The sequence below is a fragment of the Phlebotomus papatasi genome, chromosome 1, assembly GCF_024763615.1.
Source record: "Phlebotomus papatasi isolate M1 chromosome 1, Ppap_2.1, whole genome shotgun sequence".
Taxonomy (NCBI): Eukaryota; Metazoa; Arthropoda; class Insecta; order Diptera; family Psychodidae; genus Phlebotomus; species Phlebotomus papatasi.
Genome location: NC_077222.1, coordinates 61,026,393 through 61,040,370, shown reverse-complemented (window position 1 = coordinate 61,040,370; position 13,978 = coordinate 61,026,393).

The following is a 13,978-nucleotide window of genomic DNA, read 5'->3' as shown; positions in this document are numbered from 1 at the left end:
CTCTTCAGATACCTTCCGTGGTCAGAGGATTTCTGGAGCTTCCTCCAAGAAATCCCAGATCTTTTGGGATTTTCTTGCATATTATGCCCAAGACTCTTCAGATACCTTCCGTGGTCAGAGGATTTCTGGAGCTTCCTCCAAGAAATCCCAGATCTTTTGGGATTTTCTTGCATATTATGCCCAAGACTCTTCAGATACCTTCCGTGGTCAGAGGATTTCTGGAGCTTCCTCCAAGAAATCCCAGATCTTTTGGGATTTTCTTGCATATTATGCCCAAGACTCTTCAGATACCTTCCGTGGTCAGAGGATTTCTGGAGCTTCCTCCAAGAAATCCCAGATCTTTTGGGATTTTCTTGCATATTATGCCCAAGACTCTTCAGATACCTTCCGTGGTCAGAGGATTTCTGGAGCTTCCTCCAAGAAATCCCAGATCTTTTGGGATTTTCTTGCATATTATGCCCAAGACTCTTCAGATACCTTCCGTGGTCAGAGGATTTCTGGAGCTTCCTCCAAGAAATCCCAGATCTTTTGGGATTTTCTTGCATATTATGCCCAAGACTCTTCAGATACCTTCCGTGGTCAGAGGATTTCTGGAGCTTCCTCCAAGAAATCCCAGATCTTTTGGGATTTTCTTGCATATTATGCCCAAGACTCTTCAGATACCTTCCGTGGTCAGAGGATTTCTGGAGCTTCCTCCAAGAAATCCCAGATCTTTTGGGATTTTCTTGCATATTATGCCCAAGACTCTTCAGATACCTTCCGTGGTCAGAGGATTTCTGGAGCTTCCTCCAAGAAATCCCAGATCTTTTGGGATTTTCTTGCATATTATGCCCAAGACTCTTCAGATACCTTCCGTGGTCAGAGGATTTCTGGAGCTTCCTCCAAGAAATCCCAGATCTTTTGGGATTTTCTTGCATATTATGCCCAAGACTCTTCAGATACCTTCCGTGGTCAGAGGATTTCTGGAGCTTCCTCCAAGAAATCCCAGATCTTTTGGGATTTTCTTGCATATTATGCCCAAGACTCTTCAGATACCTTCCGTGGTCAGAGGATTTCTGGAGCTTCCTCCAAGAAATCCCAGATCTTTTGGGATTTTCTTGCATATTATGCCCAAGACTCTTCAGATACCTTCCGTGGTCAGAGGATTTCTGGAGCTTCCTCCAAGAAATCCCAGATCTTTTGGGATTTTCTTGCATATTATGCCCAAGACTCTTCAGATACCTTCCGTGGTCAGAGGATTTCTGGAGCTTCCTCCAAGAAATCCCAGATCTTTTGGGATTTTCTTGCATATTATGCCCAAGACTCTTCAGATACCTTCCGTGGTCAGAGGATTTCTGGAGCTTCCTCCAAGAAATCCCAGATCTTTTGGGATTTTCTTGCATATTATGCCCAAGACTCTTCAGATACCTTCCGTGGTCAGAGGATTTCTGGAGCTTCCTCCAAGAAATCCCAGATCTTTTGGGATTTTCTTGCATATTATGCCCAAGACTCTTCAGATACCTTCCGTGGTCAGAGGATTTCTGGAGCTTCCTCCAAGAAATCCTAGATCTTTTGGGATTTTCTTGCATATTATGCCCAAGACTCTTCAGATACCTTCCGTGGTCAGAGGATTTCTGGAGCTTCCTCCAAGAAATCCCAGATCTTTTGGGATTTTCTTGCATATTATGCCCAAGACTCTTCAGATACCTTCCGTGGTCAGAGGATTTCTGGAGCTTCCTCCAAGAAATCCTAGATCTTTTGGGATTTTCTTGCATATTATGCCCAAGACTCTTCAGATACCTTCTGTGGTCAGAGGATTTCTGGAGCTTCCTCCAAGAAATCCCAGATCTTTTGGGATTTTCTTGCATATTATGCCCAAGACTCTTCAGATACCTTCCGTGGTCAGAGGATTTCTGGAGCTTCCTCCAAGAAATCCCAGATCTTTTGGGATTTTCTTGCATATTATGCCCAAGACTCTTCAGATACCTTCCGTGGTCAGAGGATTTCTGGAGCTTCCTCCAAGAAATCCCAGATCTTTTGGGATTTTCTTGCATATTATGCCCAAGACTCTTCAGATACCTTCCGTGGTCAGAGGATTTCTGGAGCTTCCTCCAAGAAATCCCAGATCTTTTGGGATTTTCTTGCATATTATGCCCAAGACTCTTCAGATACCTTCCGTGGTCAGAGGATTTCTGGAGCTTCCTCCAAGAAATCCCAGATCTTTTGGGATTTTCTTGCATATTATGCCCAAGACTCTTCAGATACCTTCCGTGGTCAGAGGATTTCTGGAGCTTCCTCCAAGAAATCCCAGATCTTTTGGGATTTTCTTGCATATTATGCCCAAGACTCTTCAGATACCTTCCGTGGTCAGAGGATTTCTGGAGCTTCCTCCAAGAAATCCCAGATCTTTTGGGATTTTCTTGCATATTATGCCCAAGACTCTTCAGATACCTTCCGTGGTCAGAGGATTTCTGGAGCTTCCTCCAAGAAATCCCAGATCTTTTGGGATTTTCTTGCATATTATGCCCAAGACTCTTCAGATACCTTCCGTGGTCAGAGGATTTCTGGAGCTTCCTCCAAGAAATCCTAGATCTTTTGGGATTTTCTTGCATATTATGCCCAAGACTCTTCAGATACCTTCCGTGGTCAGAGGATTTCTGGAGCTTCCTCCAAGAAATCCCAGATCTTTTGAGATTTTCTTGCATATTATGCCCAAGACTCTTCAGATACCTTCCGTGGTCAGAGGATTTCTGGAGCTTCCTCCAAGAAATCCCAGATCTTTTGGGATTTTCTTGCATATTATGCCCAAGACTCTTCAGATACCTTCCGTGGTCAGAGGATTTCTGGAGCTTCCTCCAAGAAATCCTAGATCTTTTGGGATTTTCTTGCATATTATGCCCAAGACTCTTCAGATACCTTCCGTGGTCAGAGGATTTCTGGAGCTTCCTCCAAGAAATCCCAGATCTTTTGGGATTTTCTTGCATATTATGCTCAAGACTCTTCAGATACCTTCCGTGGTCAGAGGATTTCTGGAGCTTCCTCCAAGAAATCCTAGATCTTTTGGGATTTTCTTGCATATTATGCCCAAGACTCTTCAGATACCTTCTGTGGTCAGAGGATTCCTGGAGCTTCCTCCAGGAAATCCCAGATCTTCTTTCCCAGATGCATTTATTTTATGCATTTCTCGCCCAATTTTCCTCATTTCCAAGTGAAATTTTGCACATCTCAAGCTTGAAGGAGGCTCTAAACAGATGTAAAGTTTGAGGTCCATATCCCTCATAGTTTCCGAGATAATCGAATTTTAAAGATTTTCTGACACTTGTATGCATTTCTCGCCCAATTTTCCTCATTTCCAAGTGAAATTTTGCACATCTCAAGCTTGAAGGAGGCTCTAAACAGATGTAAAGTTTGAGGTCCCTATCCTCATAGTTTCCGAGATAATCGACTTTAAAGATTTCCAGACACTTGCATGCATTTCTCGCCCAATTTTCCTCATTTCCAAGTGAAATTTTGCACATCTCAAGCTTGAAGGAGGCTCTAAACAGATGTAAAGTTTGAGGTCCCTATCCCTCATAGTTTCCGAGATAATCGACTTTAAAGATTTCCAGACACTTGCATGCATTTCTCGCCCAATTTTCCTCATTTCCAAGTGAAATTTTGCACATCTCAAGCTTGAAGGAGGCTCTAAACAGATGTAAAGTTTGAGGTCCATATCCCTCATAGTTTCCGAGATAATCGACTTTAAAGATTTCCAGACACTTGCATGCATTTCTCGCCCAATTTTCCTCATTTCCAAGTGAAATTTTGCACATCTCAAGCCTGAAGGAGGCTCTAAACAGATGTAAAGTTTAAGGTCCCTATCTCTCATAGTTTCCGAGATAATCGACTTTAAAGATTTTCTGACACTTGCATGCATTTCTCGCCCAATTTTCCTCATTTCCAAGTGAAATTTTGCACATCTCAAGCCTGAAGGAGGCTCTAAACAGATGTAAAGTTTAAGGTCCCTATCCCTCATAGTTTCCGAGATAATCGACTTTAAAGATTTTCTGACACTTGTATGCATTTCTCGCCCAATTTTCCCCATTTCCAAGTGAAATTTCACTTAAAAATCTTTAAAGTCGATTATCTCGGAAACTATGAGAGATAGGGACCTCAAACTTTATATCTGTTTAGAGCCTCCTTCAAGCTTGAGATGTGCGAAATTTCACTTGGAAATGAGGAAAATTGGGCGAGAAATGCATATAAGTGTCAGAAAATCTTTAAAGTCGATTATCTCGGAAACTATGAGAGATAGGGACCTCAAACTTCACATCTGTATAGAGCCTCCTTCAAGCTTGAGATGTGCAAAATTTCACTCGGAAATGAGGAAAATTGGAAGAGAAATGCATATAAGTGTCAGAAAATCTTTAAAGTCGATTATCTCGGAAACTATGGGAGATAGGGACCTCAAACTTTACATCTGTTTAGAGCCTCCTTCAAGCTTGAGATGTGCAAAATTTCACTTGGAAATGAGGAAAATTGGGCGAGAAATGCATACAAGTGTCAGAAAATCTTTAAAGTCGATTATCTCGGAAACTATGAGAGATAGGGACCTTAAACTTTACATCTGTTTAGAGCCTCCTTCAAGCTTGAGATGTGCGAAATTTCACTCGGAAATGAGGAAAATTGGGCGAGAAATGCATACAAGTGTCAGAAAATCTTTAAAGTCGATTATCTCGGAAACTATGAGAGATAGGGACCTCAAACTTTACATCTGTATAGAGCCTCCTTCAAGCTTGAGATGTGCAAAATCTCACTTGGAAATGAGGAAAATTGGGCGAGAAATGCATACAAGTGTCAGAAAATCTTTAAAGTCGATTATCTCGGAAACTATGAGAGATAGGGACCTCAAACTTTACATCTGTTTAGAGCCTCCTTCAAGCTTGAGATGTGCAAAATTTCACTTGGAAATGAGGAAAATTGGAAGAGAAAAGCAATCCCAAAAGATCTGGGATTTGCTGGAGGAAACTCCAGGAATCCTCTGACCACAGAAGGGATCTGAAGAGTCTCGGGCATAATATGCAAGAAAATCACGGAAGACTGGGATTTACTGGAGAAATCTCCAGGAATCCTCTGACCACAGAAGGTATCTGAAGAGTCTTGGTCATACTATGCAAGAAAATCCCAAAAGATCTGGTATTTCTTGGAGGAAGCTCCAGGAATCCTCTGACCACAGAAGGTATCTGAAAAGTCTTGGGCATAATATGCAAGAAAATCCCAAAATTTCTGGGATTTCCTGGAGAAAGCTCCAGGAATCCTCTGACCACAGAAGGTATCTGAAGAGTCTTGGGCATAATATGCAAGAAAATCCCAAAAGATCTGGGATTTCTTGGAGGAAGCTCCAGAAATCCTCTGACCACGGAAGGTATCTGAAGAGTCTTGGGCATAATATGCAAGAAAATACCAAAAGATCTGGGATTTCCTGGAGAAAGCTCCAGGAATCCTCTGACCACAGAAGGTATCTGAAGAGTCTTGGGCATAATATGCAAGAAAATCCCAAAAGATCTGGGATTTCTTGGAGGAAGCTCCAGAAATCCTCTGACCACGGAAGGTATCTGAAGAGTCTTGGGCATAATATGCAAGAAAATCCCAAAAGATCTAGGATTTCTTGGAGGAAGCTCCAGAAATCCTCTGACCACGGAAGGTATCTGAAGAGTCTTGGGCATAATATGCAAGAAAATCCCAAAAGATCTGGGATTTCTTGGAGGAAGCTCCAGAAATCCTCTGACCACGGAAGGTATCTGAAGAGTCTTGGGCATAATATGCAAGAAAATCCCAAAAGATCTAGGATTTCTTGGAGGAAGCTCCAGAAATCCTCTGACCACGGAAGGTATCTGAAGAGTCTTGGGCATAATATGCAAGAAAATCCCAAAAGATCTGGGATTTCTTGGAGGAAGCTCCAGAAATCCTCTGACCACGGAAGGTATCTGAAGAGTCTTGGGCATAATATGCAAGAAAATCCCAAAAGATCTAGGATTTCTTGGAGGAAGCTCCAGAAATCCTCTGACCACGGAAGGTATCTGAAGAGTCTTGGGCATAATATGCAAGAAAATCCCAAAAGATCTGGGATTTCTTGGAGGAAGCTCCAGAAATCCTCTGACCACGGAAGGTATCTGAAGAGTCTTGGGCATAATATGCAAGAAAATCCCAAAAGATCTAGGATTTCTTGGAGGAAGCTCCAGAAATCCTCTGACCACGGAAGGTATCTGAAGAGTCTTGGGCATAATATGCAAGAAAATCCCAAAAGATCTAGGATTTCTTGGAGGAAGCTCCAGAAATCCTCTGACCACGGAAGGTATCTGAAGAGTCTTGGGCATAATATGCAAGAAAATCCCAAAAGATCTGGGATTTCTTGGAGGAAGCTCCAGAAATCCTCTGACCACGGAAGGTATCTGAAGAGTCTTGGGCATAATATGCAAGAAAATCCCAAAAGATCTAGGATTTCTTGGAGGAAGCTCCAGAAATCCTCTGACCACGGAAGGTATCTGAAGAGTCTTGGGCATAATATGCAAGAAAATCCCAAAAGATCTAGGATTTCTTGGAGGAAGCTCCAGAAATCCTCTGACCACGGAAGGTATCTGAAGAGTCTTGGGCATAATATGCAAGAAAATCCCAAAAGATCTAGGATTTCTTGGAGGAAGCTCCAGAAATCCTCTGACCACGGAAGGTATCTGAAGAGTCTTGGGCATAATATGCAAGAAAATCCCAAAAGATCTAGGATTTCTTGGAGGAAGCTCCAGAAATCCTCTGACCACGGAAGGTATCTGAAGAGTCTTGGGCATAATATGCAAGAAAATCCCAAAAGATCTAGGATTTCTTGGAGGAAGCTCCAGAAATCCTCTGACCACGGAAGGTATCTGAAGAGTCTTGGGCATAATATGCAAGAAAATCCCAAAAGATCTAGGATTTCTTGGAGGAAGCTCCAGAAATCCTCTGACCACGGAAGGTATCTGAAGAGTCTTGGGCATAATATGCAAGAAAATCCCAAAAGATCTAGGATTTCTTGGAGGAAGCTCCAGAAATCCTCTGACCACGGAAGGTATCTGAAGAGTCTTGGGCATAATATGCAAGAAAATCCCAAAAGATCTAGGATTTCTTGGAGGAAGCTCCAGAAATCCTCTGGCCACGGAAGGTATCTGAAGAGTCTTGGGCATAATATGCAAGAAAATCCCAAAAGATCTGGGATTTCTTGGAGGAAGCCCCAGAAATCCTCTGACCACGGAAGGTATCTGAAGAGTCTTGGGCATAATATGCAAGAAAATCCCAAAAGATCTGGGATTTCTTGGAGGAAGCTCCAGAAATCCTCTGACCACGGAAGGTATCTGAAGAGTCTTGGGCATAATATGCAAGAAAATCCCAAAAGATCTGGGATTTCTTGGAGGAAGCTCCAGAAATCCTCTGACCACGGAAGGTATCTGAAAAGTCTTGGGCATAATATGCAAGAAAATCCCAAAAGATCTGGGATTTCTTGGAGGAAGCTCCAGAAATCCTCTGACCACGGAAGGTATCTGAAGAGTCTTGGGCATAATATGCAAGAAAATCCCAAAAGATCTGGGATTTCTTGGAGGAAGCTCCAGAAATCCTCTGACCACGGAAGGTATCTGAAGAGTCTTGGGCATAATATGCAAGAAAATCCCAAAAGATCTGGGATTTCTTGGAGGAAGCTCCAGAAATCCTCTGACCACGGAAGGTATCTGAAGAGTCTTGGGCATAATATGCAAGAAAATCCCAAAAGATCTAGGATTTCTTGGAGGAAGCTCCAGAAATCCTCTGACCACGGAAGGTATCTGAAGAGTCTTGGGCATAATATGCAAGAAAATCCCAAAAGATCTAGGATTTCTTGGAGGAAGCTCCAGAAATCCTCTGACCACGGAAGGTATCTGAAGAGTCTTGGGCATAATATGCAAGAAAATCCCAAAAGATCTGGGATTTCTTGGAGGAAGCTCCAGAAATCCTCTGACCACGGAAGGTATCTGAAGAGTCTTGGGCATAATATGCAAGAAAATCCCAAAAGATCTAGGATTTCTTGGAGGAAGCTCCAGAAATCCTCTGACCACGGAAGGTATCTGAAGAGTCTTGGGCATAATATGCAAGAAAATCCCAAAAGATCTGGGATTTCTTGGAGGAAGCTCCAGAAATCCTCTGACCACGGAAGGTATCTGAAGAGTCTTGGGCATAATATGCAAGAAAATCCCAAAAGATCTAGGATTTCTTGGAGGAAGCTCCAGAAATCCTCTGACCACGGAAGGTATCTGAAGAGTCTTGGGCATAATATGCAAGAAAATCCCAAAAGATCTAGGATTTCTTGGAGGAAGCTCCAGAAATCCTCTGACCACGGAAGGTATCTGAAGAGTCTTGGGCATAATATGCAAGAAAATCCCAAAAGATCTGGGATTTCTTGGAGGAAGCTCCAGAAATCCTCTGACCACGGAAGGTATCTGAAGAGTCTTGGGCATAATATGCAAGAAAATCCCAAAAGATCTAGGATTTCTTGGAGGAAGCTCCAGAAATCCTCTGACCACGGAAGGTATCTGAAGAGTCTTGGGCATAATATGCAAGAAAATCCCAAAAGATCTAGGATTTCTTGGAGGAAGCTCCAGAAATCCTCTGACCACGGAAGGTATCTGAAGAGTCTTGGGCATAATATGCAAGAAAATCCCAAAAGATCTAGGATTTCTTGGAGGAAGCTCCAGAAATCCTCTGACCACGGAAGGTATCTGAAGAGTCTTGGGCATAATATGCAAGAAAATCCCAAAAGATCTAGGATTTCTTGGAGGAAGCTCCAGAAATCCTCTGACCACGGAAGGTATCTGAAGAGTCTTGGGCATAATATGCAAGAAAATCCCAAAAGATCTAGGATTTCTTGGAGGAAGCTCCAGAAATCCTCTGACCACGGAAGGTATCTGAAGAGTCTTGGGCATAATATGCAAGAAAATCCCAAAAGATCTAGGATTTCTTGGAGGAAGCTCCAGAAATCCTCTGGCCACGGAAGGTATCTGAAGAGTCTTGGGCATAATATGCAAGAAAATCCCAAAAGATCTGGGATTTCTTGGAGGAAGCTCCAGAAATCCTCTGACCACGGAAGGTATCTGAAGAGTCTTGGGCATAATATGCAAGAAAATCCCAAAAGATCTGGGATTTCTTGGAGGAAGCTCCAGAAATCCTCTGACCACGGAAGGTATCTGAAAAGTCTTGGGCATAATATGCAAGAAAATCCCAAAAGATCTGGGATTTCTTGGAGGAAGCTCCAGAAATCCTCTGACCACGGAAGGTATCTGAAGAGTCTTGGGCATAATATGCAAGAAAATCCCAAAAGATCTGGGATTTCTTGGAGGAAGCTCCAGAAATCCTCTGACCACGGAAGGTATCTGAAGAGTCTTGGGCATAATATGCAAGAAAATCCCAAAAGATCTAGGATTTCTTGGAGGAAGCTCCAGAAATCCTCTGACCACGGAAGGTATCTGAAAAGTCTTGGGCATAATATGCAAGAAAATCCCAAAAGATCTGGGATTTCTTGGAGGAAGCTCCAGAAATCCTCTGACCACGGAAGGTATCTGAAGAGTCTTGGGCATAATATGCAAGAAAATCCCAAAAGATCTAGGATTTCTTGGAGGAAGCTCCAGAAATCCTCTGGCCACGGAAGGTATCTGAAGAGTCTTGGGCATAATATGCAAGAAAATCCCAAAAGATCTAGGATTTCTTGGAGGAAGCTCCAGAAATCCTCTGGCCACGGAAGGTATCTGAAGAGTCTTGGGCATAATATGCAAGAAAATCCCAAAAGATCTGGGATTTCTTGGAGGAAGCTCCAGAAATCCTCTGACCACGGAAGGTATCTGAAGAGTCTTGGGCATAATATGCAAGAAAATCCCAAAAGATCTGGGATTTCTTGGAGGAAGCTCCAGAAATCCTCTGACCACGGAAGGTATCTGAAAAGTCTTGGGCATAATATGCAAGAAAATCCCAAAAGATCTGGGATTTCTTGGAGGAAGCTCCAGAAATCCTCTGACCACGGAAGGTATCTGAAGAGTCTTGGGCATAATATGCAAGAAAATCCCAAAAGATCTGGGATTTCTTGGAGGAAGCTCCAGAAATCCTCTGACCACGGAAGGTATCTGAAGAGTCTTGGGCATAATATGCAAGAAAATCCCAAAAGATCTAGGATTTCTTGGAGGAAGCTCCAGAAATCCTCTGACCACGGAAGGTATCTGAAAAGTCATGGGCATAATATGCAAGAAAATCCCAAAAGATCTGGGATTTCTTGGAGGAAGCTCCAGAAATCCTCTGACCACGGAAGGTATCTGAAGAGTCTTGGGCATAATATGCAAGAAAATCCCAAAAGATCTGGGATTTCTTGGAGGAAGCTCCAGAAATCCTCTGACCACGGAAGGTATCTGAAGAGTCTTGGGCATAATATGCAAGAAAATCCCAAAAGATCTAGGATTTCTTGGAGGAAGCTCCAGAAATCCTCTGACCACGGAAGGTATCTGAAGAGTCTTGGGCATAATATGCAAGAAAATCCCAAAAGATCTGGGATTTCTTGGAGGAAGCTCCAGAAATCCTCTGACCACGGAAGGTATCTGAAGAGTCTTGGGCATAATATGCAAGAAAATCCCAAAAGATCTGGGATTTCTTGGAGGAAGCTCCAGAAATCCTCTGACCACGGAAGGTATCTGAAGAGTCTTGGGCATAATATGCAAGAAAATCCCAAAAGATCTGGGATTTCTTGGAGGAAGCTCCAGAAATCCTCTGACCACGGAAGGTATCTGAAGAGTCTTGGGCATAATATGCAAGAAAATCCCAAAAGATCTAGGATTTCTTGGAGGAAGCTCCAGAAATCCTCTGACCACGGAAGGTATCTGAAGAGTCTTGGGCATAATATGCAAGAAAATCCCAAAAGATCTAGGATTTCTTGGAGGAAGCTCCAGAAATCCTCTGACCACGGAAGGTATCTGAAGAGTCTTGGGCATAATATGCAAGAAAATCCCAAAAGATCTGGGATTTCTTGGAGGAAGCTCCAGAAATCCTCTGACCACGGAAGGTATCTGAAGAGTCTTGGGCATAATATGCAAGAAAATCCCAAAAGATCTGGGATTTCTTGGAGGAAGCTCCAGAAATCCTCTGACCACGGAAGGTATCTGAAAAGTCTTGGGCATAATATGCAAGAAAATCCCAAAAGATCTGGGATTTCTTGGAGGAAGCTCCAGAAATCCTCTGACCACGGAAGGTATCTGAAGAGTCTTGGGCATAATATGCAAGAAAATCCCAAAAGATCTGGGATTTCTTGGAGGAAGCTCCAGAAATCCTCTGACCACGGAAGGTATCTGAAGAGTCTTGGGCATAATATGCAAGAAAATCCCAAAAGATCTGGGATTTCTTGGAGGAAGCTCCAGAAATCCTCTGACCACGGAAGGTATCTGAAGAGTCTTGGGCATAATATGCAAGAAAATCCCAGAGGATCTGGGATTTCCTAGAGAGGAGATAGGGAATCCACTGACATGATATTTTGAAAGTTGTATTCCAACTTCTACGATGTAATACAATTTCTACGTTGTATTCCAAGTTCAAAATTGTAATACAATTTCTACGTTGTATTCCAAGTTCAAAATTGTAATACAATTTCTACGTTGTATTCCAAGTTCAAAATTGTAATACAATTTCTACGTTGTATTCCAACTTCCCCGCCACCCCAATAGTGATAAGCGGTAGGAAACGATGATGATGATTAATGATGATGATGATATTCCAACTTCAAAGATGTAATACAATTTCTACGTTGTATTCCAACTTCTACGATGTAATACAATTTCTACGTTGTATTCCAAGTTCAAAATTGTAATACAATTTCTACGTTGTATTCCAAGTTCAAAATTGTAATACAATTTCTACGTTGTATTCCAACTTCAAAATTGTATTACAATTTCTACGTTGGATTCCAACTTCCCCGCCCCCCAATTGTGATAAGTGGTTGAAATGATGATGATGATTGATGATGATGATGATATTCCAACTTCAAAGATGTAATACAATTTCTACGATGTATTCCAACTTCTACGATGTAATACAATTTCTACGTTGTATTCCAAGTTCAAAATTGTATTACATAGCTATAAATGGGTACTTAATCTCGAAACTAATCTCTTTCATTCTCCCTCCCCCTTCATGCGTTCCCTATCCCCCAAAAATACGTCAAAAATTAAGTTTTCTTTTAATTCTTCTCAAAATTGGCCCTTGGGATTTCATTCAGTTTTTGATATGGTTTGGAAGTAGGATGGATATCCCGAATGATTTCACCTTGAATAAAAAGATATTTTTTCAATATAACGATATTTTCAAATTATGAAACATAGTCGAGATAACCACTATTGTATAGGGGAAAGCGCGCTACCTTCAGACGACTCAAGCTTCGGACAACTGAATTTTTGCATTTTGGATTTGACACATGGCCCTTTTCAGAAAATTACATGTACTAGGGTAGCTATTAAAATATAGCATTATAATGAGATAAATGTATTAAAAACATATTTTAAAAAAAATCAGTTGTTCGAAGCTTGAGTCGTCCGATGGTAGCGCGTTTTCCCTTATCATAATTCGATAATAACGTAATATTGAAAAAATACCCTTTTATTCAAGGTGGCATCAAATGAGATAGTGGCATCATTCGGGGCATACACCCTAGTCTAGCTGAACATTTCGACATCGACACCTTTTACCGGAAAAATCGCTGTCTTAAATTATTCAAGGTCAAAGGGCCCAATTTTAACCGGGGTTGGTCAAATAATTAAATAAAATGTTAAAGATATTTTAAGTTTCTTAAATAATTTTTCAACATGGTTTTAAGATGATTTTTAGACAAGTTTAGGGGAAAGTGCTCTCCCTTCGAACGTTTAATTTTAATGCCTTCAAATAATGTGATTTTTCTTCAATTTTTCCTAAGAAATTTACGCATTTCTATTAAATATTAGTTACCTTTTTATCAATATCGTTAATTATGTGATAATTATGTATAAGTCTCTTAGGAAAAATAAGAGAAATTCACATGATTCGAAGGCATGAACGTTCGAAGGGAAAGTAGGGGAGACTGGGGTAAAACTTGTCAAAACGCATATTTAATTCTTTCACGAGCTCTGAGAAAACTAATAATAATGTTTTATAATGAACATATTCTTATAGGAAATTTACTGCTCTACAACATTGCAGAAGATTATTTCCCTCTATCTCGAAAGAAACATGATTATCGAATCATTTTGTAAAAGTCGATTTTATGGAGATTCTCAAAATTTCTGGGGCAAATTTTGTCAGTCTTCAGATATTTTGTGACGTTTTACTCTCGCAAACGTTAAAAAAATCAAATAGACATATTTTTATAGGAAATTTATTCCTCTACAACTTTGTCGAAGATAATTTTTCTCTATCTTAACGAGAAATGTGCTTAAATTGAGCTAATCAGTATTGATATTTTCTGTAAGTCAAATATTCCTCGAATCCCTTGAAACTTTGTAAATTTAAGAAGGTTCATGAAGGCTATCTATACTAAAAATTTCAAGCCTCAGTCTCTTTTATTTTAGAAAATAGTGAGTATTAAAATTTTCGTTTTGACAAATTTTGCCCCAGTATCCCCTACTTTCCCCTAAATCGATATTAATCTTAGGGAAAAGTACTCTCCCTTCGAACATTCATGCCTTCGAATAATGTGAATTTCTATTATCTTCTCTAAGAGACTTAAGGTGTCTACACATTGGGAGCAATTTTCGTCAAAAATTGCGTTTTTGACAGAAAGTTTCCCCCTACAACGCTGCAGGGATTTTCCTTCAAAAAAGCAATTTTTGACAAAAATTGCTCCCAATGTGTAGAGGCCATTACACATAATAATCATTATCAATGAAATTGATGATAAGCTAACGAATATTTAATAGAAATATGTAAGTCCCTTAAGAAAAATAAAACTCACATTATTTGAAGG